Raw genomic sequence first — 12,454 nt, forward strand, 5'->3', positions numbered from 1 at the left:
TGCTATTTGTGCAGAAATTAGTGTTGCTATTTCAGGTGTAGCAGATTTAGCCACATCAATAGATGTTCCACCACCAGCATCTGAGACATTATCTCCATCTTTACCTTCATTGCCAGTACCATCCACTGTGCAGGCACCATCAGTCTACAGGTGTGAGCATTCAGCTGGCAAACAGGAGCATTGTGCAGCCACTTGGAGTAGTAGAGGATGTGCTGGTCAAAGTAGAAGATCTTCTCTTCCCTGCAGATTTCTACATTCTTGAGATGGAGGATGAGTCATCCAGTCATGCTACATTGATCCTTGGGAGACCATTCCTAAGGACAGCAAGGACAAAGATAGATGTGCATGCAGGGACTCTTTCTATGGAGTTTGGAGATAATCTGGTGCAATTTAATATTTTTGAGGCTATGAGACATCCAATAGAAAACCATTCTGTTTTTAGTTTGGATGTTATTGATTTATTAGTTGATGATTGCACAGATTTTGATGATGATCTACTTGCTGATTTTTCTGATTTTACTGACCCATTATGTACTTGTGATGATGATTCATCTATGTGTGCTATTTGTGCAGAAATTAGTGTTGCTATTTCAGGTGTAGCAGATTTAGCCACATCAATAGATGTTCCACCACCAGCATCTGAGACATTATCTCCATCTTTACCTTCATTGCCAGTACCATCCACTGTGCAGGCACCATCAGTCTACAGGTGTGAGCATTCAGCTGGCAAACAGGAGCATTGTGCAGCCACTTGGAGTAGTAGAGGATGTGCTGGTCAAAGTAGAAGATCTTCTCTTCCCTGCAGATTTCTACATTCTTGAGATGGAGGATGAGTCATCCAGTCATGCTACATTGATCCTTGGGAGACCATTCCTAAGGACAGCAAGGACAAAGATAGATGTGCATGCAGGGACTCTTTCTATGGAGTTTGGAGATAATCTGGTGCAATTTAATATTTTTGAGGCTATGAGACATCCAATAGAAAACCATTCTGTTTTTAGTTTGGATGTTATTGATTTATTAGTTGATGATTGCACAGATTTTGATGATGATCTACTTGCTGATTTTTCTGATTTTACTGACCCATTATGTACTTGTGATGATGATTCATCTATGTGTGCTATTTGTGCAGAAATTAGTGTTGCTATTTCAGGTGTAGCAGATTTAGCCACATCAATAGATGTTCCACCACCAGCATCTGAGACATTATCTCCATCTTTACCTTCATTGCCAGTACCATCCACTGTGCAGGCACCATCAGTCTACAGGTGTGAGCATTCAGCTGGCAAACAGGAGCATTGTGCAGCCACTTGGAGTAGTAGAGGATGTGCTGGTCAAAGTAGAAGATCTTCTCTTCCCTGCAGATTTCTACATTCTTGAGATGGAGGATGAGTCATCCAGTCATGCTACATTGATCCTTGGGAGACCATTCCTAAGGACAGCAAGGACAAAGATAGATGTGCATGCAGGGACTCTTTCTATGGAGTTTGGAGATAATCTGGTGCAATTTAATATTTTTGAGGCTATGAGACATCCAATAGAAAACCATTCTGTTTTTAGTTTGGATGTTATTGATTTATTAGTTGATGATTGCACAGATTTTGATGATGATCTACTTGCTGATTTTTCTGATTTTACTGACCCATTATGTACTTGTGATGATGATTCATCTATGTGTGCTATTTGTGCAGAAATTAGTGTTGCTATTTCAGGTGTAGCAGATTTAGCCACATCAATAGATGTTCCACCACCAGCATCTGAGACATTATCTCCATCTTTACCTTCATTGCCAGTACCATCCACTGTGCAGGCACCATCAGTCTACAGGTGTGAGCATTCAGCTGGCAAACAGGAGCATCGTGCAGCCACTTGGAGTAGTAGAGGATGTGCTGGTCAAAGTAGAAGATCTTCTCTTCCCTGCAGATTTCTACATTCTTGAGATGGAGGATGAGTCATCCAGTCATGCTACATTGATCCTTGGGAGACCATTCCTAAGGACAGCAAGGACAAAGATAGATGTGCATGCAGGGACTCTTTCTATGGAGTTTGGAGATAATCTGGTGCAATTTAATATTTTTGAGGCTATGAGACATCCAATAGAAAACCATTCTGTTTTTAGTTTGGATGTTATTGATTTATTAGTTGATGATTGCACAGATTTTGATGATGATCTACTTGCTGATTTTTCTGATTTTACTGACCCATTATGTACTTGTGATGATGATTCATCTATGTGTGCTATTTGTGCAGAAATTAGTGTTGCTATTTCAGGTGTAGCAGATTTAGCCACATCAATAGATGTTCCACCACCAGCATCTGAGACATTATCTCCATCTTTACCTTCATTGCCAGTACCATCCACTGTGCAGGCACCATCAGTCTACAGGTGTGAGCATTCAGCTGGCAAACAGGAGCATTGTGCAGCCACTTGGAGTAGTAGAGGATGTGCTGGTCAAAGTAGAAGATCTTCTCTTCCCTGCAGATTTCTACATTCTTGAGATGGAGGATGAGTCATCCAGTCATGCTACATTGATCCTTGGGAGACCATTCCTAAGGACAGCAAGGACAAAGATAGATGTGCATGCAGGGACTCTTTCTATGGAGTTTGGAGATAATCTGGTGCAATTTAATATTTTTGAGGCTATGAGACATCCAATAGAAAACCATTCTGTTTTTAGTTTGGATGTTATTGATTTATTAGTTGATGATTGCACAGATTTTGATGATGATCTACTTGCTGATTTTTCTGATTTTACTGACCCATTATGTACTTGTGATGATGATTCATCTATGTGTGCTATTTGTGCAGAAATTAGTGTTGCTATTTCAGGTGTAGCAGATTTAGCCACATCAATAGATGTTCCACCACCAGCATCTGAGACATTATCTCCATCTTTACCTTCATTGCCAGTACCATCCACTGTGCAGGCACCATCAGTCTACAGGTGTGAGCATTCAGCTGGCAAACAGGAGCATTGTGCAGCCACTTGGAGTAGTAGAGGATGTGCTGGTCAAAGTAGAAGATCTTCTCTTCCCTGCAGATTTCTACATTCTTGAGATGGAGGATGAGTCATCCAGTCATGCTACATTGATCCTTGGGAGACCATTCCTAAGGACAGCAAGGACAAAGATAGATGTGCATGCAGGGACTCTTCGTATGGAGTTTGGAGATAATCTGGTGCAATTTAATATTTTTGAGGCTATGAGACATCCAATAGAAAACCATTCTGTTTTTAGTTTGGATGTTATTGATTTATTAGTTGATGATTGCACAGATTTTGATGATGATCTACTTGCTGATTTTTTTGATTTTACTGACCCATTATGTACTTGTGATGATGATTCATCTATGTGTGCTATTTGTGCAGAAATTAGTGTTGCTATTTCAGGTGTAGCAGATTTAGCCACATCAATAGATGTTCCACCACCAGCATCTGAGACATTATCTCCATCTTTACCTTCATTGCCAGTACCATCCACTGTGCAGGCACCATCAGTCTACAGGTGTGAGCATTCAGCTGGCAAACATGAGCATTGTGCAGCCACTTGGAGTAGTAGAGGATGTGCTGGTCAAAGTAGAAGATCTTCTCTTCCCTGCAGATTTCTACATTCTTGAGATGGAGGATGAGTCATCCAGTCATGCTACATTGATCCTTGGGAGACCATTCCTAAGGACAGCAAGGACAAAGATAGATGTGCATGCAGGGACTCTTTCTATGGAGTTTGGAGATAATCTGGTGCAATTTAATATTTTTGTGGCTATGAGACATCCAATAGAAAACCATTCTGTTTTTAGTTTGGATGTTATTGATTTATTAGTTGATGATTGCACAGATTTTGATGATGATCTACTTGCTGATTTTTCTGATTTTACTGACCCATTATGTACTTGTGATGATGATTCATCTATGTGTGCTATTTGTGCAGAAATTAGTGTTGCTATTTCAGGTGTAGCAGATTTAGCCACATCAATAGATGTTCCACCACCAGCATCTGAGACATTATCTCCATCTTTACCTTCATTGCCAGTACCATCCACTGTGCAGGCACCATCAGTCTACAGGTGTGAGCATTCAGCTGGCAAACAGGAGCATTGTGCAGCCACTTGGAGTAGTAGAGGATGTGCTGGTCAAAGTAGAAGATCTTCTCTTCCCTGCAGATTTCTACATTCTTGAGATGGAGGATGAGTCATCCAGTCATGCTACATTGATCCTTGGGAGACCATTCCTAAGGACAGCAAGGACAAAGATAGATGTGCATGCAGGGACTCTTCGTATGGAGTTTGGAGATAATCTGGTGCAATTTAATATTTTTGAGGCTATGAGACATCCAATAGAAAACCATTCTGTTTTTAGTTTGGATGTTATTGATTTATTAGTTGATGATTGCACAGATTTTGATGATGATCTACTTGCTGATTTTTTTGATTTTACTGACCCATTATGTACTTGTGATGATGATTCATCTATGTGTGCTATTTGTGCAGAAATTAGTGTTGCTATTTCAGGTGTAGCAGATTTAGCCACATCAATAGATGTTCCACCACCAGCATCTGAGACATTATCTCCATCTTTACCTTCATTGCCAGTACCATCCACTGTGCAGGCACCATCAGTCTACAGGTGTGAGCATTCAGCTGGCAAACATGAGCATTGTGCAGCCACTTGGAGTAGTAGAGGATGTGCTGGTCAAAGTAGAAGATCTTCTCTTCCCTGCAGATTTCTACATTCTTGAGATGGAGGATGAGTCATCCAGTCATGCTACATTGATCCTTGGGAGACCATTCCTAAGGACAGCAAGGACAAAGATAGATGTGCATGCAGGGACTCTTTCTATGGAGTTTGGAGATAATCTGGTGCAATTTAATATTTTTGTGGCTATGAGACATCCAATAGAAAACCATTCTGTTTTTAGTTTGGATGTTATTGATTTATTAGTTGATGATTGCACAGATTTTGATGATGATCTACTTGCTGATTTTTCTGATTTTACTGACCCATTATGTACTTGTGATGATGATTCATCTATGTGTGCTATTTGTGCAGAAATTAGTGTTGCTATTTCAGGTGTAGCAGATTTAGCCACATCAATAGATGTTCCACCACCAGCATCTGAGACATTATCTCCATCTTTACCTTCATTGCCAGTACCATCCACTGTGCAGGCACCATCAGTCTACAGGTGTGAGCATTCAGCTGGCAAACAGGAGCATTGTGCAGCCACTTGGAGTAGTAGAGAATGTGCTGGTCAAAGTAGAAGATCTTCTCTTCCCTGCAGATTTCTACATTCTTGAGATGGAGGATGAGTCATCCAGTCATGCTACATTGATCCTTGGGAGACCATTCCTAAGGACAGCAAGGACAAAGATAGATGTGCATGCAGGGACTCTTTCTATGGAGTTTGGAGATAATCTGGTGCAATTTAATATTTTTGAGGCTATGAGACATCCAATAGAAAACCATTCTGTTTTTAGTTTGGATGTTATTGATTTATTAGTTGATGATTGCACAGATTTTGATGATGATCTACTTGCTGATTTTTCTGATTTTACTGACCCATTATGTACTTGTGATGATGATTCATCTATGTGTGCTATTTGTGCAGAAATTAGTGTTGCTATTTCAGGTGTAGCAGATTTAGCCACATCAATAGATGTTCCACCACCAGCATCTGAGACATTATCTCCATCTTTACCTTCATTGCCAGTACCATCCACTGTGCAGGCACCATCAGTCTACAGGTGTGAGCATTCAGCTGGCAAACAGGAGCATTGTGCAGCCACTTGGAGTAGTAGAGGATGTGCTGGTCAAAGTAGAAGATCTTCTCTTCCTTGCAGATTTCTACATTCTTGAGATGGAGGATGAGTCATCCAGTCATGCTACATTGATCCTTGGGAGACCATTCCTAAGGACAGCAAGGACAAAGATAGATGTGCATGCAGGGACTCTTTCTATGGAGTTTGGAGATAATCTGGTGCAATTTAATATTTTTGTGGCTATGAGACATCCAATAGAAAACCATTCTGTTTTTAGTTTGGATGTTATTGATTTATTAGTTGATGATTGCACAGATTTTGATGATGATCTACTTGCTGATTTTTCTGATTTTACTGACCCATTATGTACTTGTGATGATGATTCATCTATGTGTGCTATTTGTGCAGAAATTAGTGTTGCTATTTCAGGTGTAGCAGATTTAGCCACATCAATAGATGTTCCACCACCAGCATCTGAGACATTATCTCCATCTTTACCTTCATTGCCAGTACCATCCACTGTGCAGGCACCATCAGTCTACAGGTGTGAGCATTCAGCTGGCAAACAGGAGCATTGTGCAGCCACTTGGAGTAGTAGAGGATGTGCTGGTCAAAGTAGAAGATCTTCTCTTCCCTGCAGATTTCTACATTCTTGAGATGGAGGATGAGTCATCCAGTCATGCTACATTGATCCTTGGGAGACCATTCCTAAGGACAGCAAGGACAAAGATAGATGTGCATGCAGGGACTCTTCGTATGGAGTTTGGAGATAATCTGGTGCAATTTAATATTTTTGAGGCTATGAGACATCCAATAGAAAACCATTCTGTTTTTAGTTTGGATGTTATTGATTTATTAGTTGATGATTGCACAGATTTTGATGATGATCTACTTGCTGATTTTTTTGATTTTACTGACCCATTATGTACTTGTGATGATGATTCATCTATGTGTGCTATTTGTGCAGAAATTAGTGTTGCTATTTCAGGTGTAGCAGATTTAGCCACATCAATAGATGTTCCACCACCAGCATCTGAGACATTATCTCCATCTTTACCTTCATTGCCAGTACCATCCACTGTGCAGGCACCATCAGTCTACAGGTGTGAGCATTCAGCTGGCAAACATGAGCATTGTGCAGCCACTTGGAGTAGTAGAGGATGTGCTGGTCAAAGTAGAAGATCTTCTCTTCCCTGCAGATTTCTACATTCTTGAGATGGAGGATGAGTCATCCAGTCATGCTACATTGATCCTTGGGAGACCATTCCTAAGGACAGCAAGGACAAAGATAGATGTGCATGCAGGGACTCTTTCTATGGAGTTTGGAGATAATCTGGTGCAATTTAATATTTTTGTGGCTATGAGACATCCAATAGAAAACCATTCTGTTTTTAGTTTGGATGTTATTGATTTATTAGTTGATGATTGCACAGATTTTGATGATGATCTACTTGCTGATTTTTCTGATTTTACTGACCCATTATGTACTTGTGATGATGATTCATCTATGTGTGCTATTTGTGCAGAAATTAGTGTTGCTATTTCAGGTGTAGCAGATTTAGCCACATCAATAGATGTTCCACCACCAGCATCTGAGACATTATCTCCATCTTTACCTTCATTGCCAGTACCATCCACTGTGCAGGCACCATCAGTCTACAGGTGTGAGCATTCAGCTGGCAAACAGGAGCATTGTGCAGCCACTTGGAGTAGTAGAGAATGTGCTGGTCAAAGTAGAAGATCTTCTCTTCCCTGCAGATTTCTACATTCTTGAGATGGAGGATGAGTCATCCAGTCATGCTACATTGATCCTTGGGAGACCATTCCTAAGGACAGCAAGGACAAAGATAGATGTGCATGCAGGGACTCTTTCTATGGAGTTTGGAGATAATCTGGTGCAATTTAATATTTTTGAGGCTATGAGACATCCAATAGAAAACCATTCTGTTTTTAGTTTGGATGTTATTGATTTATTAGTTGATGATTGCACAGATTTTGATGATGATCTACTTGCTGATTTTTCTGATTTTACTGACCCATTATGTACTTGTGATGATGATTCATCTATGTGTGCTATTTGTGCAGAAATTAGTGTTGCTATTTCAGGTGTAGCAGATTTAGCCACATCAATAGATGTTCCACCACCAGCATCTGAGACATTATCTCCATCTTTACCTTCATTGCCAGTACCATCCACTGTGCAGGCACCATCAGTCTACAGGTGTGAGCATTCAGCTGGCAAACAGGAGCATTGTGCAGCCACTTGGAGTAGTAGAGAATGTGCTGGTCAAAGTAGAAGATCTTCTCTTCCCTGCAGATTTCTACATTCTTGAGATGGAGGATGAGTCATCCAGTCATGCTACATTGATCCTTGGGAGACCATTCCTAAGGACAGCAAGGACAAAGATAGATGTGCATGCAGGGACTCTTTCTATGGAGTTTGGAGATAATCTGGTGCAATTTAATCTTTTTGAGGCTATGAGACATCCAATAGAAAACCATTCTGTTTTTAGTTTGGATGTTATTGATTTATTAGTTGATGATTGCACAGATTTTGATGATGATCTACTTGCTGATTTTTCTGATTTTACTGACCCATTATGTACTTGTGATGATGATTCATCTATGTGTGCTATTTGTGCAGAAATTAGTGTTGCTATTTCAGGTGTAGCAGATTTAGCCACATCAATAGATGTTCCACCACCAGCATATGAGACATTATCTCCATCTTTACCTTCATTGCCAGTACCATCCACTGTGCAGGCACCATCAGTCTACAGGTGTGAGCATTCAGCTGGCAAACAGGAGCATTGTGCAGCCACTTGGAGTAGTAGAGGATGTGCTGGTCAAAGTAGAAGATCTTCTCTTCCTTGCAGATTTCTACATTCTTGAGATGGAGGATGAGTCATCCAGTCATGCTACATTGATCCTTGGGAGACCATTCCTAAGGACAGCAAGGACAAAGATAGATGTGCATGCAGGGACTCTTTCTATGGAGTTTGGAGATAATCTGGTGCAATTTAATATTTTTGAGGCTATGAGACATCCAATAGAAAACCATTCTGTTTTTAGTTTGGATGTTATTGATTTATTAGTTGATGATTGCACAGATTTTGATGATGATCTACTTGCTGATTTTTTTGATTTTACTGACCCATTATGTACTTGTGATGATGATTCATCTATGTGTGCTATTTGTGCAGAAATTAGTGTTGCTATTTCAGGTGTAGCAGATTTAGCCACATCAATAGATGTTCCACCACCAGCATCTGAGACATTATCTCCATCTTTACCTTCATTGCCAGTACCATCCACTGTGCAGGCACCATCAGTCTACAGGTGTGAGCATTCAGCTGGCAAACATGAGCATTGTGCAGCCACTTGGAGTAGTAGAGGATGTGCTGGTCAAAGTAGAAGATCTTCTCTTCCCTGCAGATTTCTACATTCTTGAGATGGAGGATGAGTCATCCAGTCATGCTACATTGATCCTTGGGAGACCATTCCTAAGGACAGCAAGGACAAAGATAGATGTGCATGCAGGGACTCTTTCTATGGAGTTTGGAGATAATCTGGTGCAATTTAATATTTTTGTGGCTATGAGACATCCAATAGAAAACCATTCTGTTTTTAGTTTGGATGTTATTGATTTATTAGTTGATGATTGCACAGATTTTGATGATGATCTACTTGCTGATTTTTCTGATTTTACTGACCCATTATGTACTTGTGATGATGATTCATCTATGTGTGCTATTTGTGCAGAAATTAGTGTTGCTATTTCAGGTGTAGCAGATTTAGCCACATCAATAGATGTTCCACCACCAGCATCTGAGACATTATCTCCATCTTTACCTTCATTGCCAGTACCATCCACTGTGCAGGCACCATCAGTCTACAGGTGTGAGCATTCAGCTGGCAAACAGGAGCATTGTGCAGCCACTTGGAGTAGTAGAGAATGTGCTGGTCAAAGTAGAAGATCTTCTCTTCCCTGCAGATTTCTACATTCTTGAGATGGAGGATGAGTCATCCAGTCATGCTACATTGATCCTTGGGAGACCATTCCTAAGGACAGCAAGGACAAAGATAGATGTGCATGCAGGGACTCTTTCTATGGAGTTTGGAGATAATCTGGTGCAATTTAATATTTTTGAGGCTATGAGACATCCAATAGAAAACCATTCTGTTTTTAGTTTGGATGTTATTGATTTATTAGTTGATGATTGCACAGATTTTGATGATGATCTACTTGCTGATTTTTCTGATTTTACTGACCCATTATGTACTTGTGATGATGATTCATCTATGTGTGCTATTTGTGCAGAAATTAGTGTTGCTATTTCAGGTGTAGCAGATTTAGCCACATCAATAGATGTTCCACCACCAGCATCTGAGACATTATCTCCATCTTTACCTTCATTGCCAGTACCATCCACTGTGCAGGCACCATCAGTCTACAGGTGTGAGCATTCAGCTGGCAAACAGGAGCATCGTGCAGCCACTTGGAGTAGTAGAGGATGTGCTGGTCAAAGTAGAAGATCTTCTCTTCCCTGCAGATTTCTACATTCTTGAGATGGAGGATGAGTCATCCAGTCATGCTACATTGATCCTTGGGAGACCATTCCTAAGGACAGCAAGGACAAAGATAGATGTGCATGCAGGGACTCTTTCTATGGAGTTTGGAGATAATCTGGTGCAATTTAATATTTTTGAGGCTATGAGACATCCAATAGAAAACCATTCTGTTTTTAGTTTGGATGTTATTGATTTATTAGTTGATGATTGCACAGATTTTGATGATGATCTACTTGCTGATTTTTCTGATTTTACTGACCCATTATGTACTTGTGATGATGATTCATCTATGTGTGCTATTTGTGCAGAAATTAGTGTTGCTATTTCAGGTGTAGCAGATTTAGCCACATCAATAGATGTTCCACCACCAGCATCTGAGACATTATCTCCATCTTTACCTTCATTGCCAGTACCATCCACTGTGCAGGCACCATCAGTCTACAGGTGTGAGCATTCAGCTGGCAAACAGGAGCATTGTGCAGCCACTTGGAGTAGTAGAGGATGTGCTGGTCAAAGTAGAAGATCTTCTCTTCCCTGCAGATTTCTACATTCTTGAGATGGAGGATGAGTCATCCAGTCATGCTACATTGATCCTTGGGAGACCATTCCTAAGGACAGCAAGGACAAAGATAGATGTGCATGCAGGGACTCTTTCTATGGAGTTTGGAGATAATCTGGTGCAATTTAATATTTTTGAGGCTATGAGACATCCAATAGAAAACCATTCTGTTTTTAGTTTGGATGTTATTGATTTATTAGTTGATGATTGCACAGATTTTGATGATGATCTACTTGCTGATTTTTCTGATTTTACTGACCCATTATGTACTTGTGATGATGATTCATCTATGTGTGCTATTTGTGCAGAAATTAGTGTTGCTATTTCAGGTGTAGCAGATTTAGCCACATCAATAGATGTTCCACCACCAGCATCTGAGACATTATCTCCATCTTTACCTTCATTGCCAGTACCATCCACTGTGCAGGCACCATCAGTCTACAGGTGTGAGCATTCAGCTGGCAAACAGGAGCATTGTGCAGCCACTTGGAGTAGTAGAGGATGTGCTGGTCAAAGTAGAAGATCTTCTCTTCCCTGCAGATTTCTACATTCTTGAGATGGAGGATGAGTCATCCAGTCATGCTACATTGATCCTTGGGAGACCATTCCTAAGGACAGCAAGGACAAAGATAGATGTGCATGCAGGGACTCTTTCTATGGAGTTTGGAGATAATCTGGTGCAATTTAATATTTTTGAGGCTATGAGACATCCAATAGAAAACCATTCTGTTTTTAGTTTGGATGTTATTGATTTATTAGTTGATGATTGCACAGATTTTGATGATGATCTACTTGCTGATTTTTCTGATTTTACTGACCCATTATGTACTTGTGATGATGATTCATCTATGTGTGCTATTTGTGCAGAAATTAGTGTTGCTATTTCAGGTGTAGCAGATTTAGCCACATCAATAGATGTTCCACCACCAGCATCTGAGACATTATCTCCATCTTTACCTTCATTGCCAGTACCATCCACTGTGCAGGCACCATCAGTCTACAGGTGTGAGCATTCAGCTGGCAAACAGGAGCACTGTGCAGCCACTTGGAGTAGTAGAGGATGTGCTGGTCAAAGTAGAAGATCTTCTCTTCCCTGCAGATTTCTACATTCTTGAGATGGAGGATGAGTCATCCAGTCATGCTACATTGATCCTTGGGAGACCATTCCTAAGGACAGCAAGGACAAAGATAGATGTGCATGCAGGGACTCTTTCTATGGAGTTTGGAGATAATCTGGTGCAATTTAATATTTTTGAGGCTATGAGACATCCAATAGAAAACCATTCTGTTTTTAGTTTGGATGTTATTGATTTATTAGTTGATGATTGCACAGATTTTGATGATGACCTACTTGCTGATTTTTCTGATTTTACTGACCCATTATGTACTTGTGATGATGATTCATCTATGTGTGCTATTTGTGCAGAAATTAGTGTTGCTATTTCAGGTGTAGCAGATTTAGCCACATCAATAGATGTTCCACCACCAGCATCTGAGACATTATCTCCATCTTTACCTTCATTGCCAGTACCATCCACTGTGCAGGCACCATCAGTCTACAGGTGTGA

This window comes from Cajanus cajan, chromosome 4 (genome assembly GCF_000230855.2).
Source record: "Cajanus cajan strain Asha chromosome 4, NIPB_CcT2T_4, whole genome shotgun sequence".
Taxonomy (NCBI): domain Eukaryota; kingdom Viridiplantae; phylum Streptophyta; class Magnoliopsida; order Fabales; family Fabaceae; genus Cajanus; species Cajanus cajan.